We start from the raw sequence: 12,007 nt of genomic DNA on the forward strand, positions 1-12,007 counted from the left end.
CTGACAGTTCCACTTACCTGCTCATTCATGTAAGCTGTTCTAATCCTCTTGTAAGGCCATAACATCTGCTTGACTCTGCATTGTTCTCCCCAGTTTAGTTTTGCATCATCTGCAAACAGCTGCATATCTAGTTAAACCTATCCCAATATCATTAACATACAAATTGAACAACAATGGCCCCAAAACTGACTCCTGCGACACAACACTTGTGACCTTTCTCTTTCGGGATACCACACTCCCATATATAACTTTCTGATACCTATCCAAAAGCCAGTCACTGATCCAACTCAAAAGTCTATTATCCAATCTCATCTGCTTCAATTTATTTATGCATCTCCCCTGTCCAAGTTATTTATCACCTTGTTATAGTATATAAGTAAAACATGACCACCATTTAACAAACTCATGCTGATAAACCCATTTCTGTATCCTATTTCTCACCAATCTCTCCTTCACCACAACTCCAGATATACAGACCAGCCTATAATTTGAAGCTCTTATGAAGCTACCTTTATGCAGTAGAACAATTTTACCCTCCTTTCACTACCTTGGAACCTGTGCTGTTGCAAGACTTTTATTAAATAGGCATGCCAATTCCCTGGAACATTCCCTTAAGATGAGTGGTGATATGTCATCAAATCCTATTGCCTTATTGACATCAAGTTTATTTATTTCCTTAAATACCTCCTGCTCACTCACAATTAAGTCATCCTCTCCTATGTCCTCTAACTTAATTTCCTCATGATTCCACCCTGATCAGGATGAAACACCCTTATAAACTGATCACCGAACACCTCAACAATGTCTTCTGCAGCAGTTACCATTCTACCACTTTCATTCTACAACTTCATCTTACCATGATCATTCTTCCTTCTACTTGCCACATATTTAAAAGATTCTCTAGGATGTTTCTTAGCCTGATTTGCCAATTTCTGCTCATGCTCTACTTTTGTTTTCTTTACTAACTGAGTCACTCTCCTGGCTTGTTCTTTATACTCTTCATGTAACTGATTATTACTATTATTCATCTTGTTCTTCCTCTAAAGTACTTTCTTTTACCAGATTTCATGCTTAAGCTCCACATTCATCCATTTTACACATACCTTATTCAACCTTTTGGTCTTTGGAATATATTCACACATTGATGCTGTTATGTATTTCTTTATCAGTTCCTCCTTTTACATATATTAAAAACAAGAAACGCTAGCACTATTTTCTTTATCTATTCTGAAGCTAATTTTCAGACGTTGATTTTTTTTTTTAGATATATATTAACCTCCTCCTTCTCCCACACAAATAAACAAAATCTATATCAGTGTCATGGACAAATGGATAAAAAAAGAAGGAACATACTGACGTTTTCTTTAATGGCTGGAGGCTGTGTATAAAACATATTTAACATATCGTGAAGCCCAAATTACATACATATCATTTACATGAACTCAACTAATTGAAGTATACCACCATGCATTAAAGTAGATTCCAAAATCATACCAATATGCATTTAAATTAAAATCCAAAATTATGCCACTATGCAATGAACTAAAATCAAAATACCATTTGGTGGTGAACCGTATCTATGAATAAGCTTAGCAATAAAAGAAAAAAACTGGTACCATACATGTGATGCTCACAAAAATTACCTTCGTTTAGTGTCTTCAGTGGTGATTTTTATTGTCTTAAATGAGATTACCGCCCTGGTTATTGGGAGTTTGAAGTTGTTGTTTTCATGTTGCGGCTTCCCCCAATTTTTCTACAACTGTCCCTTAGAATTGATTGAGCCCTCCTAATGAGAAATTTAAGTATGTACTTTATGACTGTAGATCTCTGTGTGTGTTCATGGATTGATTTGCCAGTTCTGAGGGATGAAAAATCCGAGTTTCTGAGTGAAAAATCCTCTACTCCATATGCGACTGGCTAACTCACCTTCAGTCGAAAGAGACCAGATAAAGGTTCCTCACATCATGGACAAAAATCGAACCAGGTCTTTCTGACCAAAGAGCTTCATCTATACTGACTGAGCTATGGAGACTCTTAGAGGTCTGAAGTGACTTGCATACATGCTTAGCTGATATAGAAAAGGTCTGGGAAAAAGTATGCCATGGAAATAAGCATACAGCAGATGGAAAAGTAAGGCAAGTTTGGAAAACAATCAGAATTTGTGATTCTTGTGATCCAAATATTTGTATGTCTAAACAGAACATGAATACCATTGGAAGACTGGAAGAATACTTTTAAGAAATGCAAACTGATAAAAAGATAGCACTTGAAAGACAAATCTGAAATGCTGTTCAGGAAGTCAAACCAGCATAATACAAGGATGGAACCAATTCTGGAAAAAGAGGTGATGATGTGCTTATAACATGTCAAGATGGTAAGGCAGCAGGATTGGGAAGAATATCAATGGAATTAGAGAAAAATGGTGGGAATTGTTAAATTTTTCACTTCTTTCCTTAATTGTTTTATGTGTTATTTGTTTTTTTACTTTTAATTGTTACTATTATTGAATATCCCTATTATTTGACATAAATTATCGCACTTGCTTTCACGCTTTTTGTTCCATGGCCACTACTTAAATTGCTTGCATGCAAAGCTTGATAGACAAAGAAATTGCCCCCAGATAGAGCCTATCTATCTATCTAACTCTGTGTCAGAATTTGAAAAATTTGTTTGTTAAAGCTGCACCATCCAAATTCTTAGACAAGAGAATCTTCCTTGTCAGAGAGTTAACACTCAGAATGCCACATTATTCGATGACCAAGCAATTTAAATTCCCAAGTACAAAAACCTCGTATATTTTTACTCTTGCTGCAGTCATAGCTTTCCCCAAATTTTAACTCGCACTGGTTCTATTTTTATGAGTGGTGCATTGAGATCACAGATCAGGCAATTTGTTAGGTAAGAAAAAGAAAGATTTATTCATTGCTCTAATACGATATACAAATATCAAGATCACTTAACAAAACTGAATCTCTCCTACAAAATTGAAATTGATTAACCAGATGTAACCTTAATGCTCCTAGTCTTACACATTGTGAGACAATATCTACAATTAGTTAAATTTCTAACCTCATCCTATTCAACTAACATTCTTGTACACACATATATCTCATTCTAGATTCAAGAACTTTCAGGCTATAACATACTTCAGCAATTCAATACCACACTGTACATGAATTCTTACTCAGAGCTAAGACAATCTACTAATTGATTAGATACTAAAGTCCTGTTTCATTTTTATAAGTCCAATCACCGAGCATATCCACACATTATTGCACACTAATTGTTTCTTGCATACAGAGGAATTGAAAAGTTTCTACATTACCGAGCATCAGTATCTCTCTTACTTTTTATCTCTATCTTCCGAAAAAATTCACATGGCTTGTCACCCTCTCTTACAGTTGGCTGTCTTCAAGTAGGACAAACTAGTGATTACAATCACAAATTACCTTTTCCGATGTGAGCGAAGCTGCTCTGCCGGGTTCGGTCCACGTGGTTCCACATGTTGATCGGTTTGCGCTGGCTTTTCCGCTGTACCGATGATTATGCCCGCACTGGATCGCTATCTGGCCGCATAGCTGCCAATGGACATCGTTCTTTTCCACCGCTCTCATGCACCTTTTCCTGGAACAGGAATCCAGAACAAAAGAAAAAGCCTCGAGTTGGCACTGCCAAGCTCTATATATCCTTGCCGAGCTGTTCTCTCTCTTACATCACTCTTTTCTGGCTGGCACCCAAAATTCTTGCACCCGGTACCGTTCTCTCCTCATTGCGTTCTCCACATGCGCAACCTGGATCTTGCGTACATGACTACCTGAGGTCATTTCTTTAAGCCGATTATTTTGTTGTATACTTAGATCTCTCTTTCTTGTGTTAACATAACTTTCACAAAATTTTAACTCATCAGTTTTACAAGAACACTTAGCATTATATTACATAGGAGAATTTACAATTAATTGACTCTTTCATTATTTCTTATCAACCATTTCACTTATATCTATATACAAGCAATTTCTCCGGGAATTTTTGTACCTGTTAAATCTGAATTAAATATTTTATAATATAATAAACCTTTCATTCAAGATTTAACAAAGGTTTCCCCTTCCCCAAAAAATTTTTCTTTTAAAAAAATTTTTTCCTTTTTGTCATCTACGCACAATTCCTGGAGAGGACTTGCCTATTTCGTCTGGGTCTCAGGTTATCTCTACATTGAACAAAATTCCTTGATTCACCCTTTTCTACTTCACATCTTACATTATTATGTACCACTCTCTAGTTATAAGTGAACTCTCCATTGTTATGGTTGTGTTGTGCTCTATGTGGAGCATGCTTATTGTACCTTGGTTTTCTACTGTTCTTTCTAGGTCAATTAATAATACTAATAAAATTGATCCCAATCGCTCTTGGATAAATTTCTTCCAGACCTGCATTACCAAGCTCAAAGGGTAGTATGACGTGATACGCAATAAGCTTCAGAATGATCTCTTACTCTTGAGGTGGAGGCCTCTTCTGAACCAATTTGATTGCTTGGTAACCTTTCTCCAACTCTCTCAATCTACTCTACATCATCTTCGCATGGCATTCCTATGTCGAGTGAGTTCTTATATCTGTTCAAATACAGTGATCCTTGATTCTCCTTATTTGTTCTTCTTCTACCCAAGAGATGATAACTAATATTTAAGGAATTGACAGTGTATACTAGAAATATAGATTAAATAAACTTTAATATATACTTTCCGATATTTCGGCAGACGTCACGTTGCCATCTTCTTGGGAACTTACTACAAAGACACGTGCACACAAGTACTAATAACAGCAAATGAGACTGAAGCTGGGAAGCTAGCGTTTTCCTAAAGTCCTGATGGTGCCCCCTGGCGGGCTATATTGGTAGTTCTTGGCCTTTGGGCTGAAGTTCTTCTGATAAAAGTTTCCCAAATTTGGGGCAGTCTCATGCATCCAAATTTGTTGAGGTTTGGCATGTTCCTAAGGGCCGAGGCTGATTCCATGAATAGTCTTTCATACTTGAACTTGCTGCGGTGTATTACTGTGGCTTTCTTCCATCTTATTCTGTGGCGAGTATCCAGAGCGTGGTCTGCAAGCCCAGAGTGGTTGTACTGGTGAAATCGGATGTAATCCTTGTGTTCTGAGATTCTGATATTTGCTGTCCTGCCTGTTTGGCCAAAGTAGGACAGTTTACAGCTGCAAGGGACCTAGTATACACCAGGTAGGTCTAGGGGAAGTGGTTGGTCTTTGGTGGAGCGGATAAGGGATGCCAGTTTTCTATGTGGTCTGTAACAAGTGGTCAAGTAATGTTTTTTTAAGATTTTTTTGATTTTTTCCGAGGTGCCTCGGATGTAGGGAATGGTGATGGATTTAGAGTAATATTTTTTGTGAAGGGGAGGGGGTGGTGGGTTGTGGATAACTGGGTTAAGTATTTTTTGGAGGGGGTAGCCGTTGGCTAAGAAAGTATCACGGATGTGATTTAGTTCAGTGGTTAGGGCTTGATCATTAGAACAGATTATTTTTGCCCTGTTGAATAATGTTTTAATAACTCCATATTGTTGTGAGGGGGGGGGGATTGTTGGTGAATGTATCTGCCTGTATGGGTGGGTTTTCTATAAACTGAGAAAACCAAGGTTCCATCAGGTTGGCGGGTGACTAGTGTGTCTAGGAAGGGGAGGTTATTGTTTTCCTCTTTTTCCAGGGTGAATTTGATTCTAGGGTGTTGGTTGTTTAAGTGTGTTAGGAAGGAGAGGAGTGAATCCGGGTCATGTGGCCAAATAGCGAAAACATCATCAACATAGCGAAGCCATATGGTAGGTTTTTGTGGGGCTGAGTTTAAGGCTTTCTCTTCAAACGTCTCCATGAAGAAGTTGGCCAAGGGTGGGGAAAGTGGTGAACCCATGGCTGTCCCCTCTATCTGTTTGTAGAATTTTTCCTGCCAAAAGAAATAGCCTGAGTTCATTTTAAACTGAAATAGGGCTGAGATATCGGGAGGAAATTTAGCTTGGATTAGCTCTAAGGTTTCTTTGAGGGGGACATTCGTGAATAGGGAGGAGACATCAAAACTGACCATTATGTCATTATATTGGAGTGTAAGGTTTTCTATACTGGCTTTGAAGTGGGCTGAGTTTTTTATGTGTGATGGTGTACTGCCAGTATAGTGTGAGAGCGCTTTGGCTAAACACTTGGCTAGTTTGTAAGTGGGGGAATCAATGCCATCCACTATGGGACGTAATGGCACATTTTCTTTGTGTATTTTTGGGAGCCCATATATGCAGGGGGGTCTATAGTTATAGGGTTTTAGTCTGTTGGTAATCTCTAATCTAGTATTTTAATTTTTATCTAGTATTTTAAAAAGTTGGTAATCTAGTATACGTTGTCAATTCCTTAAATATTAGTTATCATGTTTAACCAGCGTATAAGCCTCTCAACAAGAATAATACCCAAGAGATGTACCTCATTCAGTGAGTAGTCAAATGAGAATTTGTTCTTTACAAGAAAATCATCACCAAAAATCAATGTGGGAGAGAAATCCTGGGCAGGATTAAGAAACTCATGCCAAACACTCATGTGGGAGAGAAATCCTGGGCAGGATTAAGAAACTCATGCCAAACACACATATTGAATTCAGGTAAGTAAACTCTCAAATGTGCAGACTTGGTCGCATGAATTGCGGAGGCAGAAATTTCTGATAGTCTTACTGGCCTTTTAAAATGTGAAATTCATCTCCTCACATAAGGTTCTATCCTTTCGAAGTAATCTCCTGAAATAATAGAGGTCTGGGAACCTGTGACTGGCAATGCGTCACAATGTTTACCACACATCTTTGCTTTAACTATTATTCCCGAGGATTGTTTTCGTTGATCTCCCTGCCAAGCTCTGTTGGCATACATGTGGGACTTTGACTCCTCATTATTGCCTCTGCTGGATCTTCTCCTGCTGCTAAAACAATTGTGGGCAAGATGCCCAATCATGTCGCAATTGAAACACCTAGGCGGTTCCCTTCTCTCACTTTGTTCACTGACTCTTCAGATCTCAGAGGAGACACTGCAGAATCTTGAGTTGTTACTGTTTTCAGCTTCTTCATCACAACATCCAAATGGTCTAGAATGGGTTGTTGCAGCCTTTCAACTTCTTGACGTACTATCTCAGCAGTCCTTTCGGTCTGAGGGAGAGATAGTTCAGAAGTGCTCATGGATACCGCTGCCAGTTGGTTTAGAACAGCATCAAGGCGGTCCATGATGGGCTGTTGCAGATGCTCGACTTCTTGCTACACTAATAATCGAACTTCATTCATGTCAGTTATACTTTCTGTTAATCGATTGGTGTTGACTGATCCAACTCTGTCCCCTTCACTCTTATCTAGGTTCTTAGTTTTTTCCTTCCTCTCATGAGAATCTTTTTCTGTCTTAGGGTTACTAACGGAATTACTTTCCTTTTTGATGACGTTAACAGAGCTGGTAGCAGATGCTGGACTGATGTCTCTGAGCATTTGCTCTTTTTCCTTCACGGCATTGTAGCATTCTTCGATATTCGTTAATTTCCTTTTATAGGCCATTTCCCTTAGTTCCTGTCTCACTCCTCCCAGCCTGAATTGGTGGAAAACTGCCCAGTCTAGATGGGGCTTATCCTCGTTGGAGACACTCAGTGTTAGCAAGGGTCAACAACCTATTATAGAATTCCGTCACGCTTTCTCTGTCCTTCTGCGTACTTCTCTGCAGTTTCCATAAGTTTGGCACTTCTTTAAATTTTGAGTATTCTAGAGTTTTTTTCAGGATAGGGGAGGAATATAGTTCTTTGCCTTCCCTACAAGTTTACTATGTAGCAGGATGAGTAGCTGAAAGTCAGTCCACCTGCCCACTTTTCTTAATTCTTCGATGTAGCCAAAGAAAGCCAAAACGTCGTCAGTTTCCTCCCCAGAAAATTGTGGAAAGACTTGCTGTGAGTCGATGGTCCGAAAGAATTTGCAATTATCCATCCCAGAACTTGATGGATGAGCCATACTTGTATATAAGTTCACACTCTATTTATCCTTCTCACACAAATTCTGTTATCAAAACTCCTTGTACCTAAATTGCCTAATCTTAACCCAAAACCTACTCACTTTGATTTACCACACTCTTTGATTAATCGAGTAAATCAAATCTTGTCGGCTGCGCCATTGTTAAATTTCTCTTTTTTACTTTATTTTACCTTAAATTCTTACCTTGTGTGTGTGTGTGTTTGTTGTATTTATAAATTGTTATTGTTATAACTTACGAGTGTTGACACCCTTAGAATAATCATAAAATGATTCAATTTTAGGAGACGACATACACGATAACTGGAATTTATCTTATATTTTGGTCATTTGCAAAAAAGGGAAATAAGAAGGATTTAAAGAACCAGTGGATGCTTCCAATATATCTTCATCACCATGAAAACCAGGGAACTAAATCTGTGAACAATAATCCATACAAGGCCTGATCAGGGCCTTATATGATGGAACTAGAAACCTCTTAATTTCCAGTAAATTAAGGCTCTCTGCATCATTGCCATAATGTGATATGATGTCTTCGCAACTTGTGCAGTGACCTCTGAACTTCAGATTCTTGTCCACCACCATCACTCCAAGGTCTTTTATCTCCTCGGCTTCCTCCAGAATTTCCCCACCAAGTGTATACTTTGCATCCCATGTTGCCAAAACTGGAACCAATAGATTGCATAAGTGGGCAATCTATTCAGGTCCATCTTTAAGGCTACAACATCTCGATTCTTCATCACTCTCCTCAGTTTTGCATAATCTGTAAACAGTTATAATCACCAGTTAAACATATCTCAATATCTTTAATATAAAAAGTAAATAACAATGGTCACATATCAGGAGTCCTGTGGTACACCACTAGTGACTTTCCTTTTCAATATAGTACCCCCATACACAACTTGCTGCTACCTATATGATAGCCAATCACCTATCTAACTCACTAGCCTTGCTTCAGTTTAGTGGCAAACTTGTACAACCAACTTTTCTATCAAAAGCCTTTGTAAAATCTAAGCATATCACTGTAGATGGATCTTCCTTGTCCAATACATTCGTTACCTTGTTATAGTAGATAAGCTAGTTGGTAAAATATGATCTCCCTTTAACAAACTCATGCCGACAAGCACAAAGAACACCCCTGTTATCAACCCACTTTTGTATTCTATCTCACACCAACCTCACCACTACACTTTAACTACTACACCTTCAGATAATACAGATCAGCCTATAATATGTTGCTTAGCCCTATCACCTTTGTGAAGTGGAACAATTTTGCCTTCCTTCCACTCTTTTGGGACTTGTGCTATTGCAAAACTCTTGTTAAAGAGGTAGGCTAAGGTTGATGCTAACTCCTTGGAACATTCCCTTAAAGATACATGGTGATATGTAATCAGGCCCTATTGCCTTATTAACACCTACCTTACTTAACTCCTCATACACCTCACGTACGCTCTCCATTAAGTCTTTTTCCATTTCATTCTCTACACTTGAGCTTCTGATTTTACACTGAGGATGAGACACCCTGATGAGTTACTCACTGAATATCTCAACTATATCCTCTGCAGCTGCTGCCAATCTCTAACTTTCATTTATTAACATCATCTTACCATAATCATTCTTCTTTCCACTAGCCACATATTGAAAAAACTCCCAAGGGTTTTTCTTGGCCTGATTTTGCACATACTGCACTTTTACTGTTCTTACCAACTGAGTCATTCTCCTGGAATATCCTTTATACTTTATGCAATTGATTATTACCATTCTCATCTTGTGCTGCCTTCTTCCAGATTTCATGCTTAATCCCCTTCTTCATCCATATAAGCCTATCTTATTCAGACTTTTGACCTTCAAAATACATGCACATGTATTTTGAAGGTCAAAAGTTCTGCTCTTAAAAATAAATGCTGCTTGGGAACTGACACGTCAGTTCCCAAGCAGCATTTATTTCCTTATTGCTGAATTCCCCCATTCCATGCTATAGCTCCAAGCTGTCTCTTAAGCATGTCATAATTACAAGCCTTGTACTTCTACATATATGCTTTTCTTCACATAAGTCTTCACATAGCTAGACAAATTTCTTTAAAACTTGTGACGTCTTCTTCTTATATATCCTAAAAAAAAAAAGAGAACAAAGTATTACAATTTGATAAAACACAGGCGGGTGAAAGGGTTTTAAGATATGTTCTTTCTTGTGGTTACATCAGTTGGCTTTAATACATTTTTTGTATTAAAGCCAACTGATACTTTTCAGCCCCCCCCCTCATGTGTGTGTTCTATATACAGAGGCTGTTTGTAATCAAATTTTGGGGTGGGGGGGGGGTACTTTTTTTACAAATGTGAGATCTTTCTTGGAAGATAGGATAGAATTCTGCATTTTGTATGATTAAAGTTTATCTAGAAGGTAGCTTATGCTGCTGAAAGTATGCACATTTGAAACTTAAAGATTACATGATAGGCCATGAATGTTAGTATGTATCAGAAAGTGAGTGGATGAGTGAAAGCAAGAAATAAAGGCAGAGTTGGTGAACGGACAGATGAGATGAAATGCATGTAGCTTAAGATTACATGACTGGTGGATGGAAATGTAAGACTGAATAACTACAGTTGAAAAATGTAAAAAAGATTCAAGAATGATGAAATATAGAGATTCAACTACTAGAGGTGTGTTAAATGATGAAATGCTGAGGTTTGTTTTTTTTGTGAGGGGGAATTGAGATTAAGAGTGACAGAAACAATGAATACGAAGGCTGTATCATTGAAAGATGTAGATACAACAGCAGACCGAATGAACAAAACAAATGAACAGAGTTCAAGTTAACACTGTAACAGAGAAGAGTAATCAGTGAGCTACTACCTCAGTATTACAGGAGTAACATAAGAAAGACATTTGAATAGGTCAGCGGTGGATTTTCATTATGGAGATGGAGGAGATTGCATGTGGCAGCAAGAAAAATGAATTTCTTCAGTTTCTTAAGGGACAGCTACCTTAGGCCACATAAAACAGAGTGCAAAGATTAAAAGTCTTGGATATGATTACATCATCAAAGGCTTACTGCAAAGGAGGTATTTAATTTGCTTCCATTTTAACTGTTGGAAGGCTTATGTGAAACTATCCATGTGGAACTATTTGGCAGGTGATTATGAGAAACTCAGAAGACAGGCTTGATGTAATACCATGGAACGAGGAAATAAATAGTCAGAACCCCAGAAATATTTAGCAGTTACAATGCCTAGATGCATATGAAGGTTAAGAGGATAAATAAGTTAAATTGATCAATAGCAGGATAAAACAGATAAATGGTGACAAAAAAAGAAAAATGATGTTTCACTCAACACTGACTATAATTTCTTCAATTAGAGCATGCACAGAAACATCAGATTTAAAAATCACATCAATGTCACAAGAAATAAGGTATGATCCTATATCAGGTTTGGTCATCTTTCATCAAAATCTGGTGCATAGAGATCTTGGACACTCTTCTCATCATATCACTAGCCATCATAATCAACATGAATTTTGATCACTCCTTGTTAGCCTATTTCAAAATATTCTGTGTAACCATTAATTTGCTTGTTGTTTAACCCATCACTATATTTTTTATATTTCACTTTTCTGATAAAGTATACTGTAATGTATGCAAAACTAGTAGAGGTTTAAACTCAATAAAATAAATGGCCAACAAACACAACTGTTTATTGACCATATGGAATTTATATGAGAATCCAATGTTTAACATGTTCCCTATCCAGAGAAGTCTCAGAAGCAAGGTAAAGGAATTATTAAACTAGGGTTTAATTTTATTCCTCTGCTGGATGAATTATGAAGGTGTACTTTTTTTTTTTTTGTATCTTCCAAGGAGTTTTTGTTTTTGCAAAGTATTTCACCATATATACTCCATTTGTTGAGTAATTATCAGTTAATACTCATTGTGGTAATCAATATGGTTTGACCCTTGTTTTGCACCATAAAGTGTGCCTTTCATT

At 37.5% G+C, this 12,007-nt stretch overlaps 1 protein-coding gene across 2 annotated transcripts in view; it reads right to left on the minus strand.

The window, feature by feature from the left end:
* Positions 1 to 12,007, minus strand: part of SIDL (SIDL trafficking protein particle complex subunit 10) — a 248,066-nt gene that overhangs the window by 160,368 nt on the left and 75,691 nt on the right. The window lies entirely within an intron of this gene.

The sequence above is a fragment of the Typopeltis vanoorti genome, chromosome 2 (genome assembly GCF_054136105.1).
Source record: "Typopeltis vanoorti isolate ZY-2024b chromosome 2, IOZ_Tvanoo_1.0, whole genome shotgun sequence".
NCBI classification, from domain to species: domain Eukaryota; kingdom Metazoa; phylum Arthropoda; class Arachnida; order Uropygi; family Thelyphonidae; genus Typopeltis; species Typopeltis vanoorti.